The sequence below is a fragment of the Sus scrofa genome, chromosome 10 (genome assembly GCF_054392235.1).
Source record: "Sus scrofa isolate SSC_HxYL_T2T_F1_AM1 chromosome 10, Sscrofa_HxYL_maternal_Yorkshire_Landrace_v2.0, whole genome shotgun sequence".
Classification (NCBI taxonomy): domain Eukaryota; kingdom Metazoa; phylum Chordata; class Mammalia; order Artiodactyla; family Suidae; genus Sus; species Sus scrofa.
In genome coordinates this window covers 6,150,258-6,169,114 of record NC_139392.1, presented here as the reverse complement: position 1 = coordinate 6,169,114, position 18,857 = coordinate 6,150,258, and the positions used below count along the sequence as shown (strand labels likewise).

The 18,857-nt window shown below is 35.4% G+C and overlaps 1 long non-coding RNA gene across 5 annotated transcripts in view; it reads right to left on the bottom strand.

The window, feature by feature from the left end:
• Positions 1–18,857, bottom strand: part of LOC102167499 (uncharacterized) — a 320,434-nt gene that overhangs the window by 176,730 nt on the left and 124,847 nt on the right. The gene's annotated exons all lie outside the window — the stretch shown is intronic.

Genomic DNA, 18,857 nt, shown 5'->3' with positions numbered 1-18,857 from the left:
TTCCAAAGTATAAAAAATTTAATGCAAATCTCTTTTATTGCCTTCCAACTTTTACATACTAAACACGGAAACCAATTCCTCACTGCCCAAAGGTTATTTCTAAATTGAATAACAATAAACCTCTGTGGAACTAACGAAATAATTTAATGTCACTTTTCTTTCAGACTTATAGACATTCTATCTATTTCTTTAAGGAATAGAAATGCTAACACTTTTTCCAGGGATTTACCTTAGCTTGCAAATTATCAGTTTGAGGGCCTCCAACAAAGAAAACAGCTATGTGGTTTCTTGAAAAATTTAGCATTTTCCTACATTTCTGAAATAATATAGTATTTGGAAGAGTTCTTCCTGAAAGAGAAGTATGAGGTAATCTCAAAATCCTTTCCTAATAACGTAGTCTCTGTGCTCAATCCTTTACTAATCATGCAGCCTCTGTGAGCTCAAAGAGAGAGAAAATGTTATTTTATGACACTGCATAATACTTATTAAGTATAATTTAATTAATTATATATTTATGACAGATAATTTATTATTTATAAATATATTCACATTCTCTTTTTAAGGTAATTACTCTATTCTATTATTTTCCTCTAATAAGCTGAAGGTTGATAAGCCATCAGATCCTGCTGACCTGCCAGTTAATATAATAACATTTAAATAATAAACACTGTCTCAGAAACATCATTTCGTAGTAACAATTAACTTAAGATGAAATGATGGGAGTTCCTGTTGTGGCTCAGGGGTTAACGAATTCAACTAGGAACCATGAGGTTGCAGGTTCGATCCCTGGCCTTGCTCAGTGAGTTAAGGATCCAGTGTTGCTGTGAGCTGTGGTGTAGGTTGCAGACTCGGCTCAGATCTGGCACTGCTGTGGCTGTGGTGTAGGCCAGCGGCTATCGCTCCGATTAGACCCCTAGCCTGGGAACTTCCATATACCACGGGTGTGGCTCTACAAAAGACAAAAAGACAAAAAAAGAAACAAACAAACAAAAAACAAAAAAACCCAAAAAAACAAACATAAGTTGAAATGATATGATTTTAGGATCCAAATATTATGTTTTAGAAAAAAAAAATGAAGAAAGAGTTAATTCTTTTGACAATATTTGCCCTATAAATTTGGGTTTTGTAGTAATAATGGGTCCAATAAAAATAACAAATGAAAGAATTCACATGAAAAATATGACACAGACTCAAATAGACCACACTTAATTTTATTTTTACAGAAAAATATACAAGCCCAAAAATGTGTCAATGAAACAGGAATTAATAAACTGCCTAAATGGAGTTTTTTCTAGGAAGGACTTTTTCAATAAATGTATATCAACAGTGATAAAATTTCAAGGCAACTTTCAAACCTACAAAATGGATTTGATATCTTTTGTCAAGAGAGTGCAGTAAAGTTTTATACCACTTCAAAATATTAAAAATGAAGAATGTTGCAGCTACAATATTTTCCTATGTTACAGCAGATCAGATTTCTTTTTCTTTCTTTCTTTCTTTTCTTCTTTCTTTTTCTTTTCTTTCTCCCTTCCTTGCCTTTCTTTCACCCTTTCTTTCTTTCTCCCTTTCTTTCTCTCTTTCTTTTTCTTTCTTTCTTTCTCTTTCTTTCTTTCTTTCTTTCTTTCTTTCTTTCTTCCTTCCTTCCTTCCTTCCTTTCTTTTTTTCTTCCTTCCTTCCCTTTCTTTCACCCTTTCTTTCTTTCTCCCTTTCTTTCTCTCTCTCTTTCTTTTTCTTTCTTTCTTTCTTTCTTTCTTTCTTTCTTTCTCTCTTCCTTCCTTCCTTCCTTCCTTTCTTTCTTTTTTTTCTTCCTTCCTTTCTTCCCTTTCTTTCACCCTTTCTTTCTTTCTCCCTTTCTTTCTCTCTCTCTTTCTTTCTCTTTCTTTTTCTTTCTTTCTTCTCTCCCTCCTTCCATCCTTCCTGCCCTCCCTTCTTCCTTATTTTTTGTCCTTTTAGGGCCTCACCCATGGCATGTGGAAGTTTCCAGGCTAGGGGTCAAATCAGAGCTGTAGCTGCTGGCCTACACCACAGCCACAGCAATGCAGGATCTGAGATCTGAGCCACTGTACGACCTACACCACAGCTCAGGGCGACACCAGATCCTTGACCCACTGAGTGAGGCCAGGGATGAAGCCCGCATCCTCACGGATCCTACTAGGATTCGTTACCACTAAGCCACAATGGGAACTCCCCAGATTAGATTTCTTTTTTGCTTTTTTCAAATGATCTTAATCAAATAATATTTCTTTAATGTGTAGAGTTCATTTGGCCCATTCTCTGTGGTAGAAGAGTGGTATTCTAATAATAAGATTATCTCTCTTTTTTCTTTTTACCTAAAGTAACATTCTCAAATTACCAACTGCTTAAGTATAAAAACATTAAGGTATTTGAATAAAAATATACCAAAGTATTAGTCTGCGTAAAGTATTTGCCACAATTAACTAATTACTATGGAAATGCTACGCTTCCTAATTACCCAATCTTTATTTTTTTAAGCCTATCTCATTGTTTTATTACACTGAATCTGTGTTAGGGTTGCTTGTGTTCTTGTGGGGTTTTTTTGGTTTGTTTTGGCCACACCCATGGTGTGGAGGTTCCTGGGCCAGGGATCAAACCCAAGCCACAGCAATGACCACAGCCACAGCAGTGAGAAAGCCAGATCATTAAACCACTGTGTCACAGGAGAACTCCTGTGTTCCATTTTTTTAACATGATGTAGCCATGAGAATGGTGTTTTCCTGTCAAGTACTTGGAGGAAGCATCTTCTTGGCTAAAAATGGATTAAACAAGTGAAGAAAATGTTTGAAGGACTTTATATTCAATGGAACAATGTTAATATGACTCAAACATCTAGACTTTTAGTTATAGATATTAAAATTATTATAGCGTAATATTCTTTTCTTAAAAATTACTATTCCTACACACACGTGTCATCCAATGTAGATTTTATTAGCTCTTGAGAACTTAAAATATGCCTCATTCAAATTGAGATGCTCTCTAAGTATAAAATGCACTTCAATCTTGAAGACTTTGTATTAAAAAGTAAAATATATTGATAGTACCACATAGATTAATTGTTAAATGACAATATTTTGGAAATAGGCTAAAGTATCATTAAAATTATTTTTACTCACTCCTCTTTACTTTTTTTAAATGACTGGAAATTTTTAAATCACATATGTTGATGGCATTAAATTGTTACTAAACAGTGCTGCTATAAGCAATTTGACTTTGCCTGAAACCAGGATTTATTCATAAAAGAAAGAAAATGTTGCCATTATATTTGCATTAAATCTCCATACTCCCTGCATATTTGTTTGAATGAGATAATAATCAAAGTGTATTTGTTTCATAAAGAATAAAATGTTCACTTGCATTATTGTTTCTAACTTCCCTAAACAAAAGCTTACGTTTTTGATCAATGAATACAGAAATTATAGATACCGATCTAGAGTTACACAGAGAAAATCACACTGCAATTAGGTTTGGAAAAGTAATCTCTGTGTAATATTAAGTTACATTCCTGAAAGAGAATATCCCGTTCTCACATTTTTAGCAAAGCAAGACATCAATCAACAGAATAGATCAAACATTCACTTGTTGAATAAACAGGAGTTACAAAGGGACTTGCAGGAAGAGTACTTGAGCATACTGTAAGCATCCAATGACCTTTAAGATGTCTCTAAAGGATATCGAGGTCTTTGCCATAATAAAACCTTGTTACAACTGAAATATCAATGACAAAAACAGTGGAAACCAAGTGAAAAAAAGAGTATTTAGTAGAGAAGTCTCGCATAAAAGCAAGAAAACTTAAAACTCAAGTGCATAAGCTCAAATACTTTCATTATTTTTTTCTGTTTTGCTGATGATAGAACAGGAAAATCTATTTTCTTAGTCTATCAAAATGATTTTGACTTACCATATGCATTAGTCTCTTACTGCTGCTGTAACAACTGAGCACAAACATACTGACTTAAAATTAAATGATTTAGAACAACATACTGTGCTGCCAGTACTGTGTCCCTTTTGTAGAAGGTAGGGGAATTTACTTCCCAGTTTTTCTGTATTTGAAATGCTCTCCCCATTTCTATACTAATCCGAATCCTCATGCCAACCTTCTACAGAGACTTGTGATTGCACTGGGTTCACCAGAACAATTCAAAACAATCTCTCCATCTCTAAGTTATTGACGTGCAAAGCCCCTTTGCCATGTAAGTAAACATACTCCCAGGTTTATTCTGCCTACTATACCATCTTATCACCAGGAAATCATGGAATATTCTAGCAACTGTAATAATAACAAAAGGTATGCAATCACTCTTAACTTCATAAAAGAATGTTATATCATATAAATTAGACAATTATGATGCCTTTTTTGGATAACACTTACATTCCTAGAAAGGCTAGATGATGAAAATAATTTTTAAAAATGTGATAGTAATTTTTGTTGTTTAGGCCTTTGGTGTCACATCCAAAAAATCAATGCCAAGCCCAATATCATGGAGCTTCTCCTCTATGCTTCATTTTAGTTTTACAATTTCAGGTCTTATGTTTAAATATTTAATCCATTTTAAGTTGGTAGTCTAGGTTCACTCTTTTTTTTTTTTTAAAGTATTTTTCCTTTGAATAGCCAGTTTGCTCAAAACAATTTGTTGGAAAGACTATCCTTTCTCCATTGCATATTCTTGAAACCTTGTCAGAGATCTGCTGATCATGCATGTATAGGTTTATTTTTAATGTTTCTATTCTGCTCTTTTTATTAAGTAAAAGAAGCAAAATGTGACAAGGACTACATTGAACAAAAAAGACTACACAGAAAAGAAAATGATGGACAGACTGAAAGGCAATCTATGGAAAAGAAGAATATATTTGCAAATCATGTATCTGATGAGGGGCTGAAATTTAAAATATATAAGGAACTCTTGCAACTCAAAAGCAAAAGAAAATACCTCAAACAATCTAATTAAAAATAAACAAGGTACTTAAACAGACATTTTTTCAAAGAGGACAAAAAAAAGTGACTAACAGGCTTATGAAAGGCTCAACATCATAAACCATCACAGAAGTATAAATCAAAACCACAATAAGATACAAGTTCATACCAGTTAGGATGGGTATTATCAAACAAACAAACCAAAAACAACCTAAAGATGGGTTGGCAAGGATGTGGAAAGGTCAGAAACCTTCTGATCTGAGAGAATGCTGAACGTGGTTAACATCTTGCCAGTAAAGCATGTGTACAATACTGGAAATGGGTAGCTACATAAAATATATACTGTGTCTCTCTGAAAGTGAAGGCAAACTGAAAGTGGAGAGAGATGTTGAAATAGGCACTGAAAAGAATGTATCAGGGAGATACAAAATAGCAAACTAGTTTCTAGACATTGGTTGGGTAAAGTCAACAGTTTTAATACTACTGGAAGAGGATCCTTAATAACAAGTGTCATGGATTTATGTTATAATCTATTGTTGGGCACCATTCATCTCTCATCAGGATGGAGCAGTGACCAAACTGGGTTGCTAAAGGGAAAGGCAATAGGCACAAGGGCCCCTTCCCTTTGTAAGTGTCTATGATAGCACTTTATTCCTGTAGGCTTTGTTTTACTTTATTTTGGATTGTGTTGGCTATTTTCACTAGGTAGGAAGGAGTTCCATGTGATACCATTTTGCTGAGTCAATTCTAAGTGCCCAGAACTTAATTATACGTGAATTTATTGTTTATTTGGCTAGAACTTCCATGTTCACTGTGGGATACTTCAGGGCCACAAATATTACAACCATGTACAATTTACACAAGGCAACACTTTCAATGATTAAAGATTACCTGCTGCCTTCTATTTTATACCTAAAAACTCCCCTAAGAGTAGAGTGGTACCTTACTGTATCTCATTCCACATTTGGAAAAAAGAAAGGAAAGAGGTAATGATGACAGCAGTAAAACATCAAAATGGAGACAGAATCCTAATCCTAATTTGACCCTGATATATTAACAGATATATTTCCTAATGCCTTTGTTCAAAAGTGAAGGGCACAACTTCTGCTACTCAAAGAGAAATGGTAAATATGAGACCAAAGAGCCCCTTACTTATTAGTTCGGTCTGTGTATTCGGGATTTCTTAGCAGTCTGGTAAATCTGATCTGCATCAGGCAATGTGGACTCATTTATATATATATTCCTTTCCATCACTACTCAGGTGTATACAAGGTAGGAATGAGTGTGGCACTGTGCAAATAAGAGCTAAGAAAGAAAGGAAGAAGATAAACAGAATCATTGGTCTCTGGCACCGATCACCAAATTTGCTGTTTCAGAAACACTGACTCAGCAGATCAACATACGAAAACCTTCAAAAACACAAAACCTAAAAATCCAAACTACCAACCAACCAAACACAGAACACATAAAATTGAAAGAACCAGGTGAGTAGATGTGTCACATCTCTTGGGGACTTTGTTTATTCAAAACAACACCCCAAAACATAGATGGACTGAGAAAAAAACTCTTCTCACTAAGGATATCACCTTTACAGTCTCACGGGTAAGCTTGTAGTACCTTTTCAAAATATTCTCATACATTTTTACTTTAAGTGTAACATATATAGAAAAAGTCATGGGTTTTTGCTTTTTATTCTGTACAATTGATTTGTAATAGGTTTTACAGCAAGGTTTCTATATCAATACATATAGATTTGTCTCACAAAGTGCTTTTGTAATTAATTTTATTTCCTGTTACGACAGACTATCATTAGTCTTAACTGATTTTTTAATTAAACATTTTATTTTGGAATAATTGTATATTCACATGCAGTTGTAAGAAATAAGACAGAGATGGCCCTACCATTTACACAGTTTTCTCCAAAGGTAACATCTTGCAAAACTGTAACACATACTCTAACCAGGATATTGACAAAGGTAACATCTTGCAAAACTGTAACACATACTCTAACCAGGATATTGACATTGCTACAGAAAAGGCAGAAAATCTTTCCATCACCTAAGGGTCGCTGTGGCTACTGTGTTATAGGCTCACAGACCTCACTTCCCTCCTGCTCCTACTCTCTCCGTAGGCCCTACTATCTATAATCACTTTTTCCATTCTATTATTTCATTATTTCAAGAAATGTTATATATATAAATGGAATAGCACAGTATGTAACTATTTAGAATTTTTTTTTAAATGCAGCATAATTTTATGGAGATTTAATAGGAGTTCTAGATGTATCAAATAGTTGAAGGTGTATGCCTTTGGCAGTTTTTTTAATCATTTATTTGCTGAAGGTCATTTGAAATGATTCCAGATTTTGGCTATTATGAATGAATGTGCTATAAATATTTATGACATATTTTTGTGTGAATGTAAGTTTTTATTTATCTGGGATAAATGTGCAATGGGCAGATCACATGATAGTTACATGTTCAATTTTTAAGAAACTATCAAGCTATTTTCCAGTGGCTATACCACTTTCCATTCCCATGTGCAATGTAAAAATGATTCAATTTCACTGCATCCTATCCAACATTTCGTATCGTTTTAAAAGAATTTTAGTCATTCTGATAAAAAATTGGACAGAAAATCATCCTTTTCATGTGTATTTATTTAATGGCTAATGCTGAATATCTTTCAAGTGTGTGTTTGCCATGTGCAGGGACCTGTGGTTGTTAATTTTAGTATCAACTCGACTAGGCCATGGTACCAAGATACTGGATCAAAGACCAGTCCAGATAACACTGTGAAGGTATTTTTTTTTTTTGTCTTTTTTTTTTTTTTTTTTTTTGCTATTTCTTGGGCCGCTCCCGCAGCATATGGAGGTTCCCTGGCTAGGGGTCCAATCGGAGCTGTAGCCGCCGGCCTACGCCAGAGCCACAGCAACGCGGGATCCGAGCCGTGTCTGCAACCTACACCACAGCTCACGGCAACGCCGGATCGTTAACCCACTGAGCAAGGGCAGGGACCGAACCCGCAACCTCATGGTTCCTAGTCGGATTCGTTAACCACTGCGCCACGACGGGAACTCCCTGTGAAGGTATTTTTAGGTGAGATTAGAATTTAAATTAGTAGACTTTGAGAGAAGCAAATTACCCTTCATAATGCAGATGGACCTTTTCTATCTAGTTGAAGTTTGGGGAAAAAAAAAAAAAAAAAAAAGGTCTCCTGAGGAGGACAGAATTCTGCTTCCAGATTGACTTTGGATTCCAGCTGCAACATCACCTCTTCCCTGGGTCTGCAGTCCACCAGACTGCCCTGCAGACTGTGTTTGGATTTGCCATGCCCCCAAATCACATAAGCCAATTCTTTAAAATAGCCCTCTCTCTCTTTCTCACTCTCTTTATACATAGATTCATTCTACTGTTTCTGTTTCTCTGGAGAATCTTGAGAAAAACAATTCACCTCAGTGAAATAATCTGTATTCTGCCCACTTCCTAATTATGCAACTGTTGAGTTTTGAGTTTTTAAAATATTCTATAAACAATTTGCTGTAGAACTGCAGTTTGCACATATTTCTCCTAGGATGTAGCTTGTCTTATCATTTATTTAACAGGGTGTTTTGTGAGGCAGAATTTTTTATTTTGATGAAATCCAATTTGTAGAAACGAAAACAGCCACCACAAACTCAAACTCCTACCCAGAATTCCATATCTAGTAAAACTATCTTTCATATGAAGACAAGATAAAACATTCTGTAAATAAATAAAATATAAATTTCCATCCATCAAATGTGAACTGAACGTAACATCAAATAGGATATTTAAGATAAGAAAAAATGACATCAAACAGAAAATTAGATAGAGGAAGAAATGAGGGTCATGCAAACCTGTAAAAACAACCCTGAGTTGTATTGTCTGTAATGTGTGTAGAGGTAATACACAGGAAACCACTACACCACTACACCAAGGATGAGAGTAACTGAACATGCCTGTAACAAGGCTTTTATATTTTATGTAATAGATCAAGGGTGACTGTGACAGGTAAAGGATGTATTTTTAAAAGTGTTTTAATTAAAGTACTGTTGATTTACAATACTATATTAGAGTGATTCAGTATTTTATAGATTATACTCCATTTAAAGTTATTGCAAGATACTGGCTATATTCCAAGGATGCATTTTTAATCCCTTGAGATATCACTAAAAATGTAAAGAGGTATAGCTAAAACGTCAAGAGAAGAAATAAACTAAAACAGTTTTTCAAAAACCACTAGAAAAATAAAAAAAGAATCCAACGGCAGGGCAGAAGTATCTGTAAGGGGGATTGGGCAAATAGGAAATAGTAAAATAAACCTCAATTCCACAATTTATATTAATTTTGCTTACAATTAAGAATATAAATACTTCAAGAGAGAGCAAGTTAGATTGGATTAAAATCAAATTAGATTGGATTAAAACCCAAGTATATGCTCTGTATAGGGTCATATTTTGAATCTAAAAAACTGATAGAATAAATGAAAATGATAAAAAAAAGTATCAAACAACAGTAAATATAAGAAAATACTAGGTCCTAAAAATAGAGGGAGTATTAGGTATCAAGAAAAGGCTATTACCAAAGATGATAAAAGTTTCAAATATCAAGAAGATATAAATTCCTGCTAAGTATAAATCAGGTAAATACCTAATAACATAAAAAATAAATAAATCAAAAGCTCACAGAACTTAAAGCAGAAGAGCTAAATTAAAAAGAACAGTAGATTTTAACAAATATCTCTCTGGAATTGATAACTAGACAAAAAAACAGTAAGGCTATGGAAGGTGTAACCATGGTCAATTACTCTAACTATTATAAAATAATATACCCCAAAAATGCAGAATATTTATTCTGCACACAGAGTTTTCATCACAACAGCCATATGCATCAGTTTCAATAATTTCACAGAGAAATGTTAGCAAGTATATTCTCTGAAAATGATGGTATTAAAATAATAATTAATTACAAAAAACATTTAGTAATGACCCATATGTTTGAAAATTTTTAAAGTCATTTGTAAATAACTCATGAATCAACTTAAATGGGGCAAAATGAAGACTACAGCTCAAGAGGCAGCATTTCAAACAGCCCTGAAATAAGGCTCCAAAGAGGCGGGGGGATGTCACTATACATGTGATTTTGGTGAAAGCGGGAGGTCCATGTAACCAAGCACACATTTCAAAGTAGTCACGAGGGGCAGACATCACCATGAAGGATTTTAGTGCTTTTCTAGATACAAGGAGATGCAAGAACTGGGCTCATAAGATCTTCTCCTGAAAATACTGAACTATGTGAAGACCTGCTCTGCCCGGTTTCCCAGCGCACAGAGCACCTCACTCCTGGTCTCCACCCTAAGCTCTTTCAGGGGATGCAAGATATATATATCAGGAAGATATAAATTCCTGATAAGTATGGGGCTGCTGATGAGTCAGTCCTTGTAGAGGCAGATGCTAAGTGCCAATCTCTAGTTCATACATGAGTCAAAAAAGCAATCACGGGGTAATCATAAAATAGTCTGAAATTAATTATATTAAAATCTCAGTATATCGGAGTTCCCATTGTGGCACTGGAAATGAATCTGACCAGGAACCATGAGGTTTCCGGTTCGATCCCTGGCCTCACTCAGTGGGTTAAGGATCTGGTGTTGCCGTGAGCTGTGGTGCAGGTCACAGACATGGCTCAAATCTGGCGTTGCTGGGGCTGTGGTGTAGGCCAGTGGCTACAGCTCCCGATTAGACTCCTAGCCTGGGAACCCTGGGTGTGGCCCTAAAAACACAAAAAGACAAAAAACAAAAAAAACAAAAAAACTCAATGTATCTACATTGAGATTAGAGAGAAACATAGACATAAATGCTGATATTTTAAAATAAAAGGGTACAAATAAATCATCTATCATAAAAAGTTAGAAGAAGTTGAGTAATTTAAACTGGATGCAATTAGAAAGAAGGAAATAAAAGAGGTGAGAGCAGAACAAGAATAAATAGAACAATCATAACAGAAATGACAAAGAGAAAGCTGATTCTTAGAACATGCACATCAGCAAAACAAAATGAAAGAGAGGCAGCGAGAGAGCAAAAGTTACCTATGTCAGAAATAAAAGAAAGGATATGAATGCTGATCATCCTACATCCAATAAAAGGTAATAAACAGATTTTCATGAACAGCTCTCTGCCAAGAAATCTGACACTCTTGAAAAAACACAACGTAACTGCAATTGACACAGAATTGCCCTCTACCAATTAAAGAAATTAAATTTGTTAGAAACATTACTGCAAAGAAAACTTGAAGCCCATATGCTTTCACAGCTGAGTTCGTGCAAATATTTATGAAAGAACTGATAGCAACCATATACCATATTGTTCATAAAAACAGAGAAGAAAACTTCCCAACTCATTTTATGAAAGTCGAATAACAACTGATGTTGGAAACAAGATTATTAAGGATGGCTTCACACCCCTCAAAAGATATGTTGAAGTTCTAATCCCTAATACCTTCGCATGTGATCTTATTTAGAAATAGGGTCTTCGCAGATGGTATCAAGTTATTCTGAGGTCTTACTGATTACAGCAGTCTCTAGTTCACGGGACTGGTCTCCGTTTAAGAAGAGAAGATACAGACCTATGAGAAAAGACGATCACGTGACTGGAGGGGAGGAGACAGAACTGCACAGCCTTCAGGTCAAGGAACTTCAAGGGTTTCCAGCAACCCACCAGAAACAAAGAAGAGACAAGGAAGGATTATTCTTACTGATTCAGAGAGAGCATGTCCTTGATGATACATCAGTTTTGGACTTTTAGACTCCAGATTTGTGAGACAATAAAGTTCTGTGGTTTTAAGCAACTCAGTTCAGTTCAAGGTATTTTGTTACAGCAATCTTAGGGAACTAATACATAAGTCAAAAACAGCAAAAAGCAAAGAAAATAATACATCATGAAACAGTTGCAAAATTCAATAAAAAAATTTAAAAAGTGAAAAAAAGTAATATATTCAAAGAAAAATAACTTACTACAAAGTAGAATTTGTTCCAAGAATATAAGATTAGTTTGGCACTTAAAAAGACCATTAGTAAAATTTACCGTATTAAGAAAATAAAGGAGAAAAACAATGATATCTCAACATATGCAGAAAATTTTCTGGACAAAGTTCAGCATTCATCTATTACTGAAAGCTTTTAGAATACTGAATAGAAGAAAATGTTAGTATGACAAAGATATCTACAAACAACTATAGTTACTGTAATATTTAACTGGAAAATACTGGAGTTCCTGTGTGGCTCAGCGGAAATGAATCTGACTAGCATCCATGAGGACACAGGTTTGATCCCCGGCCTCGCTCAGCGGGTTAAGGATCCGGCGTTGCCGTGAGCTGTGGTGTGTGTAGGTCGAAGATGTGGCTGGATCCAGCACTGCTGTGGCTGTGGTGTAGGACGGCAGCTGCAGGTCCGATACAACTCCTAGCCAGGGAACCTCCATGTGCCATGGTGGGGCCCTAAAAAGAACAACAACAACAAAAACACACACACAAAAAAAAACCCTGAAACAGTAAAATAGTGAATGTTTCCCTTAAATTCAGGAGCAAAACCAGGGTGTACATTTTCACTACTTATATTCCTTCTTTTATTCCTTCTCTATTATTCATCTCGCCTTTTTTTTTTTTTAATGTAGACCTGAATTTCTGACCTAAACCATTTTCTTTCTCTGAAGAATTTCTTTTAACATTTGTTACGTGATAGATCTAGAGGTAACTTCCCTCGGTTTTTGTTTGAAAATGTTTTCATTTCTCCTTCATTTTGAAGGATCATTTAACTTATTACAAGATTCTAGGTTCACACTTTTTTTCTTTGTTATGTAAAATGTTTCACTGCACTCTCTCCTTGCTTACATGGTTTTTAAAAAGAGTCTGATGTAATTCTTCCCTTTTCCCTCTGTAGGTAAGTTTTCACTGACCCCTTAATCCCAATCCCTGGCTTCTTTCAAGATCTTCTCTTTGTCTCTGGTTTAGCATGGATTGACTATGATATGCCTAGATGTAGCGTTTTTTGGGATTTTTTTGTTGTTGTTTTTTGATGCCTATCATGCTTGGTGTTCTCTGAAATTCCTGGGTCTATGGTTTGGTTTTGGAAATTTCTCAGCCAGTATTATTTTCAAATACTTATTTCCTTTATTTATTTCTTTTTTCTTTCTCTCTCTCACTCTTTTTTCTTGCCCTTGGCCAATACCGGGCATGCAAAAGTTCTAGGTTCAGGGATCAAACCCACACCACAGCAGTGACCTCAGACACAGAAGCGACAACGCCTTATCCTTAACCTGCTAAGCCACCAGGGGACTCCACCTTTTACATGGCATTATACCTTTTATAGTCATCTCACAGATCTTAAATATTCTGTTCCATTCGTTTCTTCTCTTTGTATTTCAATATCAAAGGTTTCTATTTTCACATCTTTGAGTTCAGAGTTCACTGACATTTTTCCTCTGCAGTGAGTCATCTAAAGCATTCTTCTTTTCTCTTTTCTTCATTTTCCTTTGATTTTTAGCATATTCTTTTGATTCTTAGATTTTCTACTTTTCTGCTTACATTTTCCATCTCCTTGCATCCTTGTCCATTTTTCCATCACAGTCTTTATCATAAAACCTTATTTTAAATTCCCATCCTGCTAACACTGAAATCTCTACTCTGGCTGAGCCCAGTCTGGATGCTTGCTTGGTCTCTTCAGACTTTCTTTCCCTTTTAGCATGTCTTGTAATTTCTGTTAAAAGTCAAGTGTTGTATTGGGGATAAGAACTGAGGTAAGCAGGTCTTTCACCACAGTGTGAAGTTTTATGTTTATCTGGCTAAGGGTTAGTATGTGTTTAATGTATGTTGCAGCTGTAGGTGTCAGAGGCTTCAGTTTCATTCAGTGTTCTGGCTTTTTTCTCCCCTGCTGCCTTTGAGTTTCCCTAGAAAATCTTTCTAGATGGAGTCTGTGTCTTGGAGCTCTCTCAGTACCACCCTGTTGTTATTATCCTGGAACCTGTTGCTACATAGCAGTGCAGTGCCAGGGTTGGGGGAGAACTTAATGCATGCTTAATGCTGCACAAACGAGGAGCAAAATCATTAAATTTTTCCATGACACCTCTTTATTTTGTATACAAATTAATGAGCACTTAGGTTAATAAACTAATAAAACCAATAGCTGTTGGATTTTTCCATGGTGAAGTCATACAAATTCACGTATTTTCACTCCTAAAAATGTCTGGACTCAAGATATTTCTACAGTGTATTTCACCAAAAGTACATTAAATTAATTTTATTTTAGAGTATTCAAATATTAAAAATCGACCTCAATTTTTTTGTGGGGATCGTCAATGAAATTTATTCTACTGCTATCATAAGGCCTTGCAATATTTTTTCTAAGTGTTACCAAATACATAAAGCCACAAATAGCCATAATAGAATAAAAAACACCCTGAAATTTAGTTTTTAACAAACCAATACCAAGAGGCTGGAGAGTGCAAAAATGTATACAGTTGTGGCTATTCGCATTTTTGAAGCCTTCTTTCTTCTTGAGAGTGATGGCAAAATACTCTAAGTTTCCCAAGAGACCATTTTGTAACAAGGAACTCTTGTATTTACCTATAAAAACCCAGTGTCAGATATGTAATCTCCTGTACTGAACATCAGAGAGAGACCAGACGTGCTGTCAGACAGTATCTGCGATGGGGAGGATGAGTGGATAAAAGTCTCTCGGGCCTTTTTTTTTTGTCAGTTATTTTCAAGTTTTTCTTAGTTGTGTCTGACAGCGTTTTAAGTCCACTCATCTTGTTAAAGCTTTTGTGGAAACTAACTTGTTAAAACTACCACTCAACTTTGAAGCTTTGATAAGTGAAAGAGTCCTTTTATTAATAAGGCTTTATTCCAGCCTTTTATTTCAAAACATGATGCACTCTGTCAATTTTTAAATAGCAATGACGTTGTGGGCTTGGATTTATGACTAATGCATCATATTCATTGACAGCTTATTGTATTTTGGAGGTGCAGAGATGCTTAGGATATTCTGTGCTATTGTAATTGATCGAAACATCTTAAAGGGAAAGAAAAATATTCTTTTGATAAAATACAATATTAAAAATATAGCCACTTACGGTGACCAGCCCTTTCATGGTGCCACCTGTCAGTCTCTCTCTCTATCACATCAGAAAATTAGAGCACAGCCTGTGGAATGGTCCCACCGCTGCTGCTCCCCCACAGAGGATGTGAAAACATACAGCCAGTAGTTTCTCTCAAGCAGTGGTAGGTAAAGGGCCAGTTTTCAGTCTAGGGATGAAGCAACAACACACTTTACAGCAGATGAAATGGATATTTTATGGAAATGCAATGGAAGAAAGAAGAACTTAAGGGGGAAAGATAAAATATGAGAGAGAAAACAATATTAAAAGGATGGAATGAAATACCATGACAATTTCTGTGGCTGAAAACTTGACAAGCAATTCAGAATATACCTGGAAAGCCCTGTCCCTGGAAGCTTTGTCCTATGGCTGTTGTTCTCCTCTCTGACTGCAGTGGTCATTAATTTTGGAAAACAGTTTTTGGGAATATTTGTTTCTTCAAGGCCCAGGCTTTCTGACCTAAGAGCACTGGCACGCTTCATTAAAGGATGGTTGCCTCAGAAGCTATGTATTCTACACTGCTCCAAAGACAGGATGAAAATTAGACTCATCTGACCTAGAGATGCTTGCTCAGATTCCAGGTCAGTGAAAATACAGATAGTTTCCTAACACTCTCCCCAGAAAGGAGTTTTTAAATTCTCACTTTTCTTTTCTGCAATTCAAAGTAAAGGCCTTTCTTTCAACAAAGGGGAGGCTGGGCCCATATACTAACTTCCCTCCCTAAGTTTTGAATCACTGAATATTCACTTCCTGAGATGCACGAACAAGGGAACATCGGGCTGACACTGTGTGCCTCCACGGGCACCAGGGCGCCAGCAAACAGCACCAGGAATGCCTGTCAGACAGAAACTGTTTTCTAGCCCAGAGACTACATGGTTTCCATCCACACACACACACACACACACACCCTCCATATAAAAACTTATCATCTGCCTGCATTGAGAAGTTTTGTACTGTCGCTTGTTTCACTGTTTCCTCATCACCACGTGGACTTTCAGATTCACTTCCTGACCCAGGTCCACTGTGACTTGCAGCTTGAAGTGCCTTGCTCTTCACCCTGACCAGCCCAATCCTGTGGTTGCACTTATCAGCCTTTTTCATCTTCTATCGCCCAGAGCACCCTGATCCTAAACCCTGATTTTGGCCAAATGTCTAGCACTGGCAAGATAGTATGATTAATAGCAGACATATGATTATTACTGTCTATATGGCCAAGAAAAACACTTAGCTCCCCTGAATCTCAACTACTCTGACTCTAAAATCAGGGAGTTAATACTTGCTATTCTGTCCACATTATAAGGCACTTGTGAAAATCAACTAAGATTTTTCTGTGTAAAAGTATCTTGTAAACTATGAAAAAAAATAACAAGTTAGGCTTGAATCTGCTGCTTTCCTGTAACTAAACTGTTACTTTAAATATGTGCTATCTTTTTATTGCACACATACTGATGCATCTCTTGCCTCCGTTTGTACAGGTCACTAGGGGGCATTAAAGGAGAAGCTGTTGTTTGCTCTCCATTTCGTGAAGAGTGGGCAGTAAGAAGACAGCCCACAGGGGAGGTGACTTCAGTGGAAAACCATCATTTTTTGGTGTTCCCTGGATCTTCTGGCCCTCAGGGTGTTGCTTCTACCTCTGGGGCCCACATGAAAACCTACGTATCACTATCCTACACCAGATGCAGAGGCTGCGGGAGAAAGAGGAGAATTTTATCCGCACTGAGCTCCCTAACTGGGTATGTTAGAATACCTATGCAACTAACTGGTCTGATGTTTGCCCAGGCACATGCTGCCCCTGCTTTGTCTACACTTGTCCTTGGGCTTCCTCTATGCTCTCTTAATTCTATACAGTAAAGTCTCACATAAATATCTGGTTGATGTTCTCTGTTCATTGTCTACCTTTCAAAATATTCTTCCGCTTTTCAATTAAGGGATTGCTTGAGTGTTGCTAGGTGTTTTTTAATTTATTTTATTTTAAAAAAAAACCCTGTATTTCACATAGGATGACGATATTAGAATCTATGCCTAATCCACCAACTGAAAGCCAGTAATTTGCCTTATGCGTTATTTAACTTAATACCATGACTAAGTAGCCAGTAGCCTAACGGGCATTCTACAGCAACTGTTTCTTTTCTTTTCACAACTTCTTAACTTGAAGCCATGTTTATATTTCACAAATACAAATTTCTTAATACTTGAGGAATCCCTTTATCCGCTCCATTTCTGGTCAGTGCCATAATCAAATTCTTCTTGTCTCATCTAAATTCTTGCATTGTATTACTAAAGAGCTTCTGAAAGCACACTGCAATTGCAGTGATCTATCTGAATGTCACTTTACTTTCCTGTTTAAAATCACTTGATGACTTTGTCAACTATAATCTCCAATTTGGATCACTAGCCATCAAACTCTTGGTTGCTTGAAGAGCAAATCATACTCAATGTTGAAACAAATATTTAAAAAAAAAAAACTACAAATAGCCAGAAATCATCTGAGAAAAAAAATGTATAAAGATTTCCATTGAGTTCTTCATGGAGAAATGACCAAATATAGTTATTAGTCAAAAATAGAAATACCACTTTCTAAAGTAAATCAGTTTATACTACCAAAGTTCTAAGAAAACTAGAAGAAATTGTTACTCTTAAAATGTTTTTATTTTATACTTCTACAACAAAAAAAGCTATATTCATGACATATAACATTTTTGTCTTACAAGAAAGTATGTTAAGGAATAAAGAAGAGTCTATTTTTCTAAGACATCACATACAATTTATTTTTATCTTTTTACATTTATCCAAATTTGATCCTACATTGCTATGACATTGTGAGAGTCGTATTTGTTTATATAAATAATGGTGTGCTTTTTGTTATTAATGAATTATCATTATCATTCTTATATTTCTAATAATCCTCTCATGATCCTAACGCAAAATAAATGGAACTTATTCAGCCTATATACTTATTGAGATATTCCTTTCAAAATCAATCATTTATTTCTATACAGCCTATATTTGCATATATAATGCTTAAATAATATATCAAACGTTGTTGTTTTTATTTGTACTTTTGAAGTGTAAAACATGTGGATGAAGAAAACAGACTGATTAATCCTGTGCAAATGTAATGTCGATCAGGGAAGCTGATGATTTCATTTGCTACTTATTTTGTTCATGTTTTTTATGATATGCACTTATTTTAGGGCTTAAAAACATGCTTGCATCGTTTCTAAAAACCACAGGATAAAGATAACAAAGCATTCCAATTTTGTCAGATTATAATCTACTTTAGAAAAAAGGTCATGATCAAAGGGCTCACGTTAGATTGTTCAAGTATTCTTGAAAAAACGATAACGCTACTTCGTCAGGTAGATTATCCTTCTAGAGCCAAGAATGCTTATAATTAAATTTTTACTTAGGAACAAAAAGGAAAAAAACTAGAAAGCAAACTATGCAAGAAAATTCTCTAACTACATAGTATAAACAACCCTGAGGGATGGAAATTATCCTCTCTATATTCTAGCTGAATTATAAATAATACTGAGTATCACAATATTTACAGTAGCTACAGCCAGATTCATTACTTTTTTGTTTACACAACATGAGCATTCTGTGTATGCTCTGTATATTTAAAGCTGCACATATTTGTACATATGACAGAACCCAATTTATATGTTTAGTTCCTCAGCTGTGTTTTTGCATCATAATTACAAGTAAGGTTTAATATTTAGGAAGTTTTTTTAACTAACGTAAAAATAAAAAAAAAAA